At 41.4% G+C, this 13,199-nt stretch overlaps 1 long non-coding RNA gene across 1 annotated transcript; it reads left to right on the forward strand.

Moving 5' to 3' along the window:
* Window positions 1-585: 585 nt before the first annotated feature.
* Window positions 586-10,811, forward strand: LOC142599479 (uncharacterized). Its single transcript, XR_012833047.1, has 4 exons — window positions 586-637; window positions 3,560-3,722; window positions 5,180-5,351; window positions 10,433-10,811. It is a non-coding gene; the product is annotated as an uncharacterized LOC142599479 (long non-coding RNA).
* The last annotated feature ends 2,388 nt before the right edge of the window (window positions 10,812-13,199 follow it).

Genomic DNA, 13,199 nt, shown 5'->3' on the forward strand with positions numbered 1-13,199 from the left:
AAATGGAATTTAATGAAAAGAAGTGAATGAAGGCTTAACAGTTTAGTTCACTGAATCATTTTAAAAGTTTCAAATTAAATGACACATTAAAAATACCTGCTTCACCAGCTTTTCCAGCGGAAAACAACTACAACAAAAGCTAACTAAAGCTCTTCTAACGTTTGAGTTACAACAAAACCACAAGAGAATTTTTAACAAAGAGCAGGCTACAGACAGCACTGGACATAGTCTAAACACTGACTTATGCACCTATAAGCCTCGATGGAGTGTTAGTCTCACATGCGTAAGTATACAATAAGCCAGTAGAAGGAAATACAGGCTTTAAAACTGCTGCTTTTACCTTAAATCTGGTTTCTCAGACCTCTCCAGGTGGGCTCTTGAACAACAAACTGACCACATGGTCATAAATGACTATTTTCCTTCAAGTGCCTTTGACAAGGTATTTTCCAGCCTAATATCACCAAAAGTTTAATTTCTCTTAATGACTGGCTACATGAGCTCCACCTTTCAGAGGATGTTGTTTCTCAGGAGAGGAAGATATATATAACCTTATTTGTTTCTTCAGTGGCTTGGGTTTTTTTTTCAGATCCTGCTGTGTGATAGAGTACCAGTCTCAAAGATGATATGCCAAAAACCTGTAGGTAAAAAACAGATATACTTTCTAAACCTCTTCTGAAACTCTTTTAAGATAGTGATTTCTTTCTGAATTTTAGGTTTGCTGCCTATAATTTTCCTTAGATGTAGTGAAAAATAGAATCCTCACATATCTTCAGTTCCAGCATTATTTTTCTTGTGCTGTATATTACTTCTCACTCCTGAAAGAAAAAAAAACCCAAACAATAATCTGGGTTTCTTCTGGTTTTAGAAGCAAAGAACCCAGGAGAAATAAGACTCTGTGGTCCACAGAGCACCTGAACACTGAAGGCGCAGTTAAGCTCTTGGCATGGAAGAAAGCTCCATCTGAAGGCAGATATTAAGGATAGGTGGGGTGGTTGGTATTGCTTCCCTGGAAGCAGTCATCTGGGGACTCTCTGCAGGGAACAAGGCAGCCTGGCTATCAAGTGTTTGCTGCCACATGCAAGGGGCTTCTCTTTACACGTCCTCATAAGATTCTTTCATATTTTGTCCAACCACAGGAGAGCAATTCATGTGTTTATGAATGTGTCCTTCTCAGCAAAGAAAATGCACTAAAATGAGAAGACTACCGCCCATGGGAAGACTGACTAAGAAAACTGACTGAGAATGGAAGAGTAAAGAGAATGTGACCATAAGAGGGGGGTGGGAAATCAGAGATGTTTAACCCATCAGTAGGGCTGTCAAATCCCTCTGTGCCATGAGGACACACGGGGAGCAGAAAATCTGGACCAGACTGAATTAGTACGGCCTCCTGGGGTTCGTGGTGCTTGCTAGAACCAAACAACCCACAGATTCTTAATCCAACTGGGTCACAAAATATTTGCTTGGTCCTGTCTTTGATGCCTTTGAACTAGCCAGATAGAAGTTCTCCCACTGGCTACTGTGGTCAGTTACTCAACTCAGAGCAGGAAGAAGCTAGATATGTCCCTCAGGGAAAAGGCAAATCAGGCAGGAGGATAGTTGGTACATCTCAGCCAGAAGATTTAAGGAAGAAGCAGTGGTGAAATGGTGGTCAAAAGCTGCCAGCATAACTGGCAGAAAAGGCCTGCTATTGTGACTATTATAAATGGATGTCTTGAGCCTACTTTTGACCATTTTACAGTTTTGAAGGTTATTCTTTTCAGAGGTGGGTTTGTAAGCTTACAGAAATTAGTTTCTTTGTGTAATGTCAGTATCTGCTAGTCATGTTTGTGTTTTTATGGTGATTATCAGTACTCCTTGAAGTATCAATGAGTTCTGAGGACCAGGATACCGCTCTGCCAGGTTGTAGACTGAAAGAGTCTATTGCTAAATATGAAGTAAACTAACTACAACAGATGAGCAACATAAAGGCAGAAGTGGATAGCAATGGTCAGTATGTGTACTGGGTCTGGCTGGGATGGAGTTAATTTTTTTCAGAGCAGCCTATGTGGTGCTGTGGTTTAGGTTTCTGACCAAGACAATGTTGATGACACACTAATGTTTTACCTGTAGCTGAACAGCATTTGCACAGTGTCAAAGCCTTCTCTGTTTCTCACTTTGCCCCCCCGACACCCCCCCCCCCGCCCCCCGCCCAATAGATTTGGGGTGCACAAGAGATTGGGAGGGATCGCAACCATGATGACCTGAACTAACCAAAGGCATGCTCCACGCCATACAACATCATGCTCAGTAATACAAAGGGAAAAGAGAGAGTTTTAGGAGGGTTAGCCATCTTTTGCTCAGCTCTCAGGGCATATCTTTACCCATGGGAGGTGTTGAGGAATTGCCTTTGCATCACCTGTTTTGCTTTCTTTTCTTTTTCTCTTCTTCCACTTCACTTTTAGTAAACAAATTTTATCTTGACCCACAAGTCTTCTTGCTTCTACTCTTCCTTTCTTCTTCCCCCATCGCACTGGGGTGAGGGGGGGAAGTGAGCGAGAGGCTGTCTGGTGCTTAGCTGCCTACCAGGGTTAGCCCACAACAGCATGATAGGCCAGCACACAGGCAAGGTCTTGTAGAGAAAAGTGAGTTTTAAGGAGAGGTTTAGAAGAGGATGACATGTTCTTAATTTCTTAACACTGGCAGGATGCAGCTCTCAGTTACGAGAGGCAGTATGAAAAAGAGCACAAAGATGTTTGAAAATCTAACAAAGGGGTGATGGATGTGGAGGGGAGAGCTGGCATATAAGAGAATGAGAGATGAAAAACTGGTGTGCAGAGGCTGTGAAGGGCTCTGAAAATAAAATAAAGTATTTTATGTTAAATACCATATAGGAAGGGGAGGCAGTGGAGGGAGATAAAAGAGGATGATTTAGTGAAGTCTGTGGGCTAAGAAAAGGGATTTTGTGGGAAGATTCAAAGTGGATATAAGCCAGTTCATCTTTTTCAGTGTCTTTTTTTTTTACTATTACTATATTCAAAACCTTGTCCACCTAGTAACAAGGAAATTTCATACTGCCGCTGAATGGAAGTAACAACATAAGGACCATGCATATATAAGGCTGATTTCATTTACCAAGTACTGGGAGCTGGTATATTCTTCTATTTCAGAAAATACAGGGTGAGCTGTGCTCATTATTCACCTTTCTGAAGTATTTCTACAGATGTCTCTAAGCTTACCCACTGCCTGACTTACAAGCACTGCATCTTCATGTTCAGGTGTCCAAGTGCAGAAACCGACAGAGTGATTCAGTAAGCTTCTTAGCAACACATGCAAACAGACAGCAACATCTGGGAAAAAGAACACCAATAAATTTTCATAGTTGCTAGTCTGTTGCTTGTTCTGTTTAGCCACATAGATCAACCTCACCACCATTTTGCATGGCTAATGTACTTGAATACAAAATGCCAAGCATGTACCAGCCTGCAGAGGCAGCACAGTCCCAACCTATGAAACTGGTGGTTTTCCTCAGCAAGCTCGGTAGAAGGCTCAAACCAAATACCCTTGTTTGTTTTGATTGCAGAACTGTGTGTCAGCCAAGCCCACTGGAAAAGGTTGCTGCTGAGAGACTGGAGAGGGGCAGTGTGCAGAAAGACCAGCCGGAGGCACTGTCCACATGAGTCCTTTCCCACACACGGATTGCACTGTGGTGCAAGCTCTCTGAGACCTGCCAAGGAGAAATGGAGGTACTGGAGTTCCATGTGCCAGATTGTACAATTTAATTTGTTTTTTTCAGAGTTTATGTCATAAGCACCTTAATGTCTGGCTTGTTAGGAAGGGGTGGGATAGGGCAGAAGCAGGAAAGCTGTCTGGTCACAGTCGCCTTCTCCTGAAGTGTGCACTCTGGGTGAAATGGAATAGGTCAGAGGAGAAAGTTGGAGATTGGCTTTTGCCCGAAGTACAAATGCAGTTTTATAGCTGCAGCAAGCCTCAGAGACCAGCACAGCAGAAGACACAGTGGGAGAAACACTGTTCAGAGGGCAAGCAGATGCTAGGAGAGCACCAGGAGCAGAAACAGGCATGAGCTTCAGGGTCAATGGGAGGAGAGAACTGTTTCTGATGGATGTAGAGAGCACAGTGCTGAGATGGTTAAACTGTAGGGAGTCATTAAAAACATGGGTTGAGGGACAATCTCTGGAAAAGGATCTGCCTCTGCAAGGACATAGTAGGGAGAAAATTGCTCATAAAACTCGTTTTCTGTCTAGCAGATCAATGCTGATCTATTTTAAAAGGAAGGTTGCTGTAATTTCGGGTTTAAAATGTTGGTTGCTCTAGTTTGTGTTCTGGCAATAATTCACACAGGAAACAAGAGCTCTTTTGAGATTTTCCACATGCTGACTCCAAAGACAAGGTACAGGTGCTTCCACCACCTGACTCTGGGCAGCTCAAGATCCTGCTGTGCATGCACCCTCTGTGCCTCACTGAAGAGTCCAATAAAGCATGTTTGCAAAAAAAAAAAACAGTGCTGGTAAGAGCATAATAAGTATGTAGGAGTGAGGGAAATAAACAGACCAGGCAAGGACAGGAAGGCACTCAATTCCAGATCCCCATGGTACTCTCTGTGTATTTCGTTGATGCTGAGGAGTTTCAAAAGTTACTATTATGTTTTATACTGATGAGGTTGGATAGTGCCAGGTAGGAGCAAGTCTACCCAAGAAAACTTGTACCATTCCCCTTTCAGGAATGACCAAGCAAATCTGGTGTTGCTATTGTAATTCTGTCTTATCTCCCTGGCTAAGCACTCTTCCCCACACTAACTACTGTATTTTCAGACAGAGGAGAAGAGTGCTGATGAGACTGAAGTCCCAAGATATGTGTATTTTTTAAAGACATATAAATATATTTTGTATATATATATTTATATACTTACATTTATAGATAAGGTATAAAAGATAGATTCTTTTAACAAATTGTGGTAAAAGTAATACCAGTCCCACCAGGTGAACTGGGACAGGATAGCTCTTCTAGTTTGCAGGAAACAGCTAAAGACGTTCTTCAATGTAATACTGTAATTTGTATAATTGTTTCAGAGTTGGTTGGGACCAATTAGCACTGATGTTTCAGAAGACTATCTTTTCTTCAATTTGTGTTACTCATGCAAATAATAGGACTTGAGAGGGAGCAGAAATTGTTCTGTTTGCAGTGATTTTACAGACAGTGATGACCACTGAAAAGTATCCTCTTTGTCGGGATCAGAAGGGCAATACTCTCCCCACAGAAGCGATGAGTGTGGCATTCCCTGCAAATACAACCAGTTTCCTGATACACGAGGCAAAGTTCTCTTCCAGTACATCAGATATCAGCCTGTACAGAAGGTATGCACTGTTTACTATACACAGTTATTACTAAACTGTAACTGGACAGAACTACAAAGGACATATCTTAAACTGGTTTTGTAGGGCATAATTTCTTCTCCCAGTCTTACTGCTCAAATACCCCTAAATATTGAGTCACTGTTGTACCATACTTGAAATGTACAACTTCAATTGTCTCTTGTAACTTGTTCGTAAACACTAAACAGAAAAGCAGTTCTAAAAACAGTGTAGATGATAACATCTTAATGATGTTGACAGCTACTTAACAGGGTAGAAATGTCCCACTTCCCACATATGTGGTCCCCAAGTTAAATCTCAGTGACCTTCAGAAATGTTTTCAAAAAAACCTTTGGCAAAACTCACAAGAATGCAGATGTACCGTATGAGTGTATGTCCCTCCCCTTGCCAGTACAGTTGCAAAAATAAATGTCACACCTGTGAGAGAATATCAGAAGTGTGGCTTGAGGTACAGCCTGCAGCAACAAGAAAGCTGCTACCTTCTTCCTATGTCTAAAGGTCTCCAAGAAAAATTAAAAAGGTTCAACCTGTGCTTTTGCAAGAAAACTTAACAGCATTTCCTGGGTCACCATTTTGGAAACAAGCAAAGGGGTTTGGGACCCCTTTTGCCAACATGACTGCAGTGGGGAACACACTTTATGTCACTGAGGGAGCAGAGAAATCTTCAGTAAGATCCTCTTCAAGTTCTTGATTGAGGACCATCAGCAAGGTGGAATTGGGACATGGCTTCACATGGAAGGATATTGAACATATTTTCATGCTGGTATCCTAGCTAACACTCAGGTGTTAGTTTATGACAAAATGTCAACCAAAAAGCCATGTACAATACAGAGAATCTATGTCTGCATTCAAAATATTGCTGGCATGGCATTTTTTTTTTACTTCAAAGTCATCTAAGGAAGGACATTTACTGAGAGTCTTTCTCCAGCTTCATCATCCCATAGAACCTGCCAGTGAAGGGCTAAGAAGGAGGAATCTGGGACAAAACCCATGCATAAATGAAATGGTGGCAAAAGAAATACAGTCCATTTGCATGTAAGAGGATTTGGCCTTTTCCTTTCTGCTGTTCTTCAGTTGCAACTAAGAAACATACATTGTAGAGCTGTTCTGAAGTAAAATCAGTGATCGGTCCCAAAAGCTACTTTGAGAAATGTCAGAAGAGCTCTAGAAGGCTGACGACAGGATGGATGCCTTGCAATGGTGCAAGAACTAAAAAGGGAGAAAAAGCACACATTGCATATCAGTTGCAGGCCCAACATGAATTCCTTCAGGCCACAAATCTTGTCTTAGGATGGTCCTGCAGGGCACTGTCCAAAGGTGGCTAAATTCTAGGGAGTTATTAAAACATGAGATTAGGGACAATCTCCAGAAGGAATCTGTCCTGCAAGGAAAAGAAAAACTTTCTGTCTTTAGACAGTAACTGTCTCGGGGCTGAGCCTGGGGCTCCCGAGTCTATAATCATCATACCACATATTTGTTCATGCTGCAGTTTGATCCTCCCTTCCACCACAGATTTATGACAGAGGTTTAAGCGGGCTGCAGCTCTCCCTCCCAGCCTTCCCTCCAGCCCGCAGCATGCCTGCACCCCAGCCCTCCCCTCGGAGCGAGAGAGCTCTGCTTGCCCCTGACAACCAGCTGAAGGCAAGGGAAAGCCTTGTGTCCTTGCATGCCAAATGCCTAATACTACATGCTAAATGAGACCTATTTTTTATAGGTAGTTCAAAGTCCTGGTATGTGTCACCTAACACAGTCAGCTGCATTGCTCCAATCACTCAGATTCTTAGGAAATCTGGGACCTCTCCACCACACCATACCAGGACAACAAAGGCTGTTTTCATAGACTTTGGCAACTTTTATGAGGCTGAAATAATCACAAACATTTTGGGGTGTGCCACAGCCTATCCAATTCTCATCATAATTCCTCTCCAGCATACAACATGTTACCTTCAGTCAGTCTCAGAATGCCTCTTTTAGCCAAAAAAAAAAAAAAATATTCTAAAGCCTATATCTATATCTATATCTTCTCTGAGTTTATATGAAGCAAGTAGAGAAGGAAAATGGCTGCAGTCTGCTACTAAGTGAGTTTGCTTATAGGGTTTGCTTTTTTCAGCTTTAAACATCACTATGTACTTTACTTGTTTTAAGGAGTATACTTTATGAAAGGAGTCACAGGATGAAACACAAATTGAGGGTCTTTGCACTACCTCTGTTTATACTTCTAAGATGCCTTTTTCTTCTGCCTTGTACAGTGGGATGTGTTTCCTGTATGCCATCAGATACAAGAGGTACTCTACTGAATGCAGTCATAAGAATTGAATAAAAAGTTAGAACTGTAAGATTATAAGTCCTAGTGTAGTTCATATAAATGGCAAAATCGTCAGTGATAACAGTGTCAGAGACAATTTGGCAAATAGGAGGGGCAGTCAAGTTGTTGCATTTTATAATCAGGGAGTTGACAAAGTTGTATAAATAACAGGTTTTTACATCTTACTATGTATTTTCGATCATGATGTCACATCCAGAAATCGTTACACAGCCTGATGTCACATTCCTTTCTCAAAAATACCAGCTTAATTAAAAAACCCTACCTATATGAGACTACTTTTCTTATTTTAACAGAAGAGTTGACAAAAAGAAATCGGCAAGATACAGAACATACAATGTGTTCTTGCAAGGAAAGATGATATGTGTGATGTCAGCTTACTGAAGAATTACTTGGCAGATGGACGAGAAACAACAAAACCCATAAGACCCAGCTCAAACTTCGGATGATCTTGTGGCTAATTGCACTGCAGCTGTCCAGCAGCAGGCCTTGGAACATGCCGAGCCACTTCTTTACACCTCCAGAAATATTAATTTCTTATACATGCCTAAAAGTTGTGGTTTATTTACATTTGGATGTTTGCAGCAGTTCATGCTTTGCAACCAAGAACAAGCTATGCTCAGAATTCCCCCATATTCTCTTATTTCTTCCCAATTCCCTTGATAACCAAACAATACAGCGCAGCTGGACAGAATTTTAAATATGCGTTTCTTATGCCATCTGCACACTTCCTCTGACAGTCTCCTGCCATCCCCCACCACACCAGGCAGCGAGTAGGGTTCAGCTAACAGAACTGAGAAAACCTTTCTGTTCCTTATAAATTTTTTTTTCATTTTTTTCATGCAAGTGATGCCGTAAGATCTGCTGTCCTTCTGCTTACCTCCTTGCTGTCAAATACATGGCAACCAGAGCTAGCTCAGGGATGTTTTTCAATCAGGTCAAGGTAACGTTGTTATGACAATGTTGAAAACAGACCAGCCAGCCAAGGCCTCTCTAATTTTTACAGTTTGCACTGAGATACAAGCTGGTCTGATGGGAGAGCAGTACGAACACTGGCTAATTGAAACCTGTCATCTCAGGTTTTTTAGCAAGCTTCATTCATACCTTTGGCCGATGTGTAGGTAATGTTTTGCTGGCTGTATTCAAAACATGGTGGACACGGTATTCAGGAAGCAATGGTTTTCACACGTCAGAGTTCAGAGCTAAAAGTATTCTTCTGCTTACCCTCAGAGCACACTAGGATTTGCTGTCATTGCTTAAGAGCACTGCCAATGAGCAGAAATAATGTGTCAGCACCAGAGTTTGTGAGATCCTGCTCAGCTGGGTGTCAACTGAAATAATGTCCATTTAGCGTGTTCTTTGGCAATGACACGTTCAGCTCCGCTACCAGACCTGTCCTCCATGTCACAAAACTGTAATGCTTTTTAGAGACACAATTTAGGTGGGCGGGGAATACGAGGATATACTGCAAGCAATTTGCTCTTCAGAACAGCTTTCTTCACAGACATTGTGCTCTTCTTGTTCAAAGTGCTCTGCTTCTCGCTTTGACTTTCTCATCAGTGTTGCTTCACACTGTGTACATTGCCTTGTGCAACTGTCCTTCACTTGAGCCAGGGCTGAGAGCACTGCCAGCAGTACTGACCAAACAGTTCATCACTGACACCATTCTGCCCGCACGGCAATGGAGCTGTTTCAGAAACTGCTGTCCTTCCACCCCGTTTTGTGCTGAATAGTTTCTCTCATGTTACCAAGGATTAATGAATAATGAAATGTTTCCAAGGATCGCGTTTTTATAATGTCAGTTTCTCTAATCAGTTAAAGTCACAGTCCTGATCAACTGACACTTTCCAGAAAAAAAAAATCTTTCTTTACTTCTCTTGCTCTGTATGTTACTAACCACAGACACTGCTTAGCAGAGGTGTAAGACATGTAAGAGGTGTAGATAACACCTGAACATATCCAAATGAAAGCCTTTTATGCAGACTTGAGTTTGAGTTACACTCAGTAAACTGGTTTATATCCTTTGGTCACTTCAGATGGATCAGGCAATGGAAAGTCAGAAACTGTGAGTATATTATGCGACCAATATGTCCCTACTTCCGTGTACTTCTCTGTCCGACCTCACAGAATTCTGTGGTCCACAAGAGTACAAACACTCAAGAGGGAGGTTGGGCTCTCCGGGACAGACACGCAGGTTGTGTCCTTCTTTGTAATATGTCCAACTATCCTACAGTGGCAAGGTCTAAATATTTCTCTTCAAATGTTTTTCACTGGATAATCTCATATGCCAGGTGTGGTTTGGCTACTTTAGTGACTGAGCTGTTTTAACACAGCACATGTATAAAAAGGCACTTATTAACACATTTTCCAACTTCCAGTATTTGTGTCAATTTCTAAAAACACTCAATTATGTTTCTAATCTTTATGAGATACGGATCCTTTCCACTCTTCCCATACCATAATGAACAAAATGTGCAGCCTTTATTTGAAAAATGCTTGCAAAACTTAAGTAATCAGTAATATATCTGGATTGATTTCACTGTAGTTACATGATGATTAATACTTACCAAAATTTATATGAGTTTGATAAACACCCTAATTATGCTATGGCAAGGATGACTGCCTAGGACCATGTTTCTCACACGACAAAAAAGAGATCTGGTGAGTACAGTGGAAAATGTGTGTATTTGTGCTATAAAATACGGTCTTTTCTACTATTTTAATGCACTTCTTTTTCTAGCCATCAGTGACCATTTGAAGATTAATTTCTGTGCTCCTTTGACTCAGAGAGCCATCAGCTGATGGGTCTGAATTTCACTTTTCTTTAAAATACACTGGAAAAGCAAAGGAAGTCTGTGACTGCTACCATGACTCTTGCCTGAGAATCCCAACTTCTGACCTGCACATCTCCACCAGTGCAAGGCACTGCTTCACACCATGAGGATCAACGTATTCATTCCCCCTTGAGGTCTAGTGCCTTTATTACTCTGGTTGTGTTTTTCATACAGGCAGCAGTGGTAATAAGGTTTGTTTTATAATTCAGAACCAATTTTAACAAATTGGGACTGTGGTTCTTCAATGGGAGCTCAATGTAAGTGCATTACCTTGTAGGAGATACTCACCATCTCTTTGCTGAATAAAGTAAATTCCAAAGAAATTTCAAATTAACTTAAAATACAGTACCCTTTAAAGCATGAGTTTTATGAAAAGCATTGAAATAGAAAATGTAATACAAACGTAATCACAGCTCCAAATAAGAGTACTTAATCTGAAGCCTAAAAGCCTGCACAGGAGCAAGAAGTTGTCTCTCCTATATTTCTGTGTCAAGGCAACAGGATTTTATTTCATTCTTTCCCCAGCCACACACGAGGTGCAAATTTATTATTTACAGTACTTGCACAGAGGAGTTTGACTGATGAGATATTTGTTCTGCAGAAAGACCTTTTTCTGTGCGGGAAAATGCATGTGGAATAACCACACGTGCTAAATGAAGAACTGTGACGACAGTAAGAAATGCCAGTCTGAAGTCATGACACTCTGTTTCTGATTTTTTTATAAAAGCTGCAGAAAGCTGAAGGCAGTTCATGACACAGACCAAAACAGCAACAGGACAATGCATTTCAGCTGGGTAGAGAGGAGGCAGAGCCTGTAACAAACTTGTTCCCTTTTTCTCATCCTACTGTGCCCCACGTCATTTTTCCACCCGTTGTAGCAAGACCCGCCTGCCTTGAAGGTCTGTTCCCCTTGGAGAAGCAAGGACCAAGGCCCCCAGGTATTCTCTAAACCTATAATACATCCTCAGCACCGAAGTAAGTGCCAATGTAAGATAAACAGAGTTAATTTCTCAGGCATTCCCAGGAAGTGCTCTGATCCATGTGTATCTACCCAAGCAGGGGATATTGCTGGTGGGTCTTTTTCCCCTTGGCACCCCTGAAGAGTAATACAAGGGTGAAAGCGGGGACAAGGCAGGAAGCTGGCATGGTCTTCCACCAAGAGTGCAAGCCTGGCCATTGAGGGAGCCTACATCCAGACCAGCTGCCTCCAGCTTTCTGCAAGGTGAGAGACTAAACTTCTCCCCACCGCCCCCCAGGTGGTGCTCCCCAGGATGCAGGGAAGGTTGCACTACTTTCCCCCCCCCCTTAAACTGATTGCACACACCAACACATCCACACACACAGAGTGTCAACTCTGTCTGAGGGGGCAAAGCTACCCAGTCTGTGATTATAGCATAAACTCCCTAGGGTAAAGCAACTCTCCTTTGTTACTTCAGTTTGCATTTTAAAATCAGATTGACAACAATTTCACATACTCAAAACTGCCTCGGCTAGGATAGCGGGACTTCATACTTTGCTTTCAGTCCACTTACCAGTTATTGGTAGAGTCTTCCATCATGATCTTCAAATGAGATCAGTTTGTTTCCTTTTCTGAAGCTGTGGTGCCAAGAAGGATTTGCACCATGAATTTTAAGCCCAGTCCTTTTTTATTATTATTGTTTATTTAGTAACACTGAATATTTTAACACAGTATGTAAACTAGTGAAAAAGAATATAGTCATTCATATTTTGACTACTGTAGTTATCTGTAGTCATGGCTTTCTAATGTTTCCTTTCCATATCAGTTCCCATCAGCAGACCTTTCTGAAAAATATCACTCCACCCAAAAAGATGCATAAAGTTTCAGACACAAGGGCCCATCTGGAAAAAAAGCTGATCTTTTTCCCATACACACCTAGTAATATCAGCAGAATTTGAAAAGGAGTATGATTTGATGTATTTGTGAGATAAGAAAGGACAAGACTGTAACACTCTCCTATTCTTTCCTGTGTTTTGTTGAATTTTGATGGACCATAGGAGATCACCATTTTCAGCTCTGTCCAGACCCTTTGCAGCACAGTATAAATTTGTAGGATAGGTCTCCACATCTCTTGCAAATGTGACAGCCACTAACTTAGGAATGAGTACACTTTCCTACTTCAAGCCAATGGTACTTTAAACAGCAATGGAGAAGCCAAGGCCTCAGCAAAGTTTAAATGAGGGACAGCATTCAGTGGCCCAAGAAGGGAGAAGTAATCACTGCATGGATTATTTTTCTTGGAATTCTTGCCTTTGTACTTTGATTAATTTGCACACATATCTTGTCATAGCTGACTGGGTAACTGATTACTTCACCACCAGAGCTATTGTTACAGCCGTTTATATGTTTGCAGCTTTGTCACCAACATCAGGTGATGTCAGGCACTTAGTACTGACAAGCTCTTAGTCATCATCTTTAAACAGAGTTACTGGGGCAGTAGTATCTGTGCTGCAATAGAAAGAGTAAATTCATTCATTTCTTCAGCCTCAGCTGTTTTTGAACCATTCCCAACAGTTCCCTCTTTAATTCAAATTTGAAATGTTAGAAGAGATACTCTATAGTCTGTTCCAGCTATAAAATCATATTTTCCTTCTCATTCTGAGTGTCTGCAATTGTTCTCTCATAGTTCTTAACCTTTAAAGTCAGGAGGTCAC

The sequence above is a fragment of the Balearica regulorum genome, chromosome Z (genome assembly GCF_011004875.1).
Source record: "Balearica regulorum gibbericeps isolate bBalReg1 chromosome Z, bBalReg1.pri, whole genome shotgun sequence".
NCBI lineage: Eukaryota > Metazoa > Chordata > Aves > Gruiformes > Gruidae > Balearica > Balearica regulorum.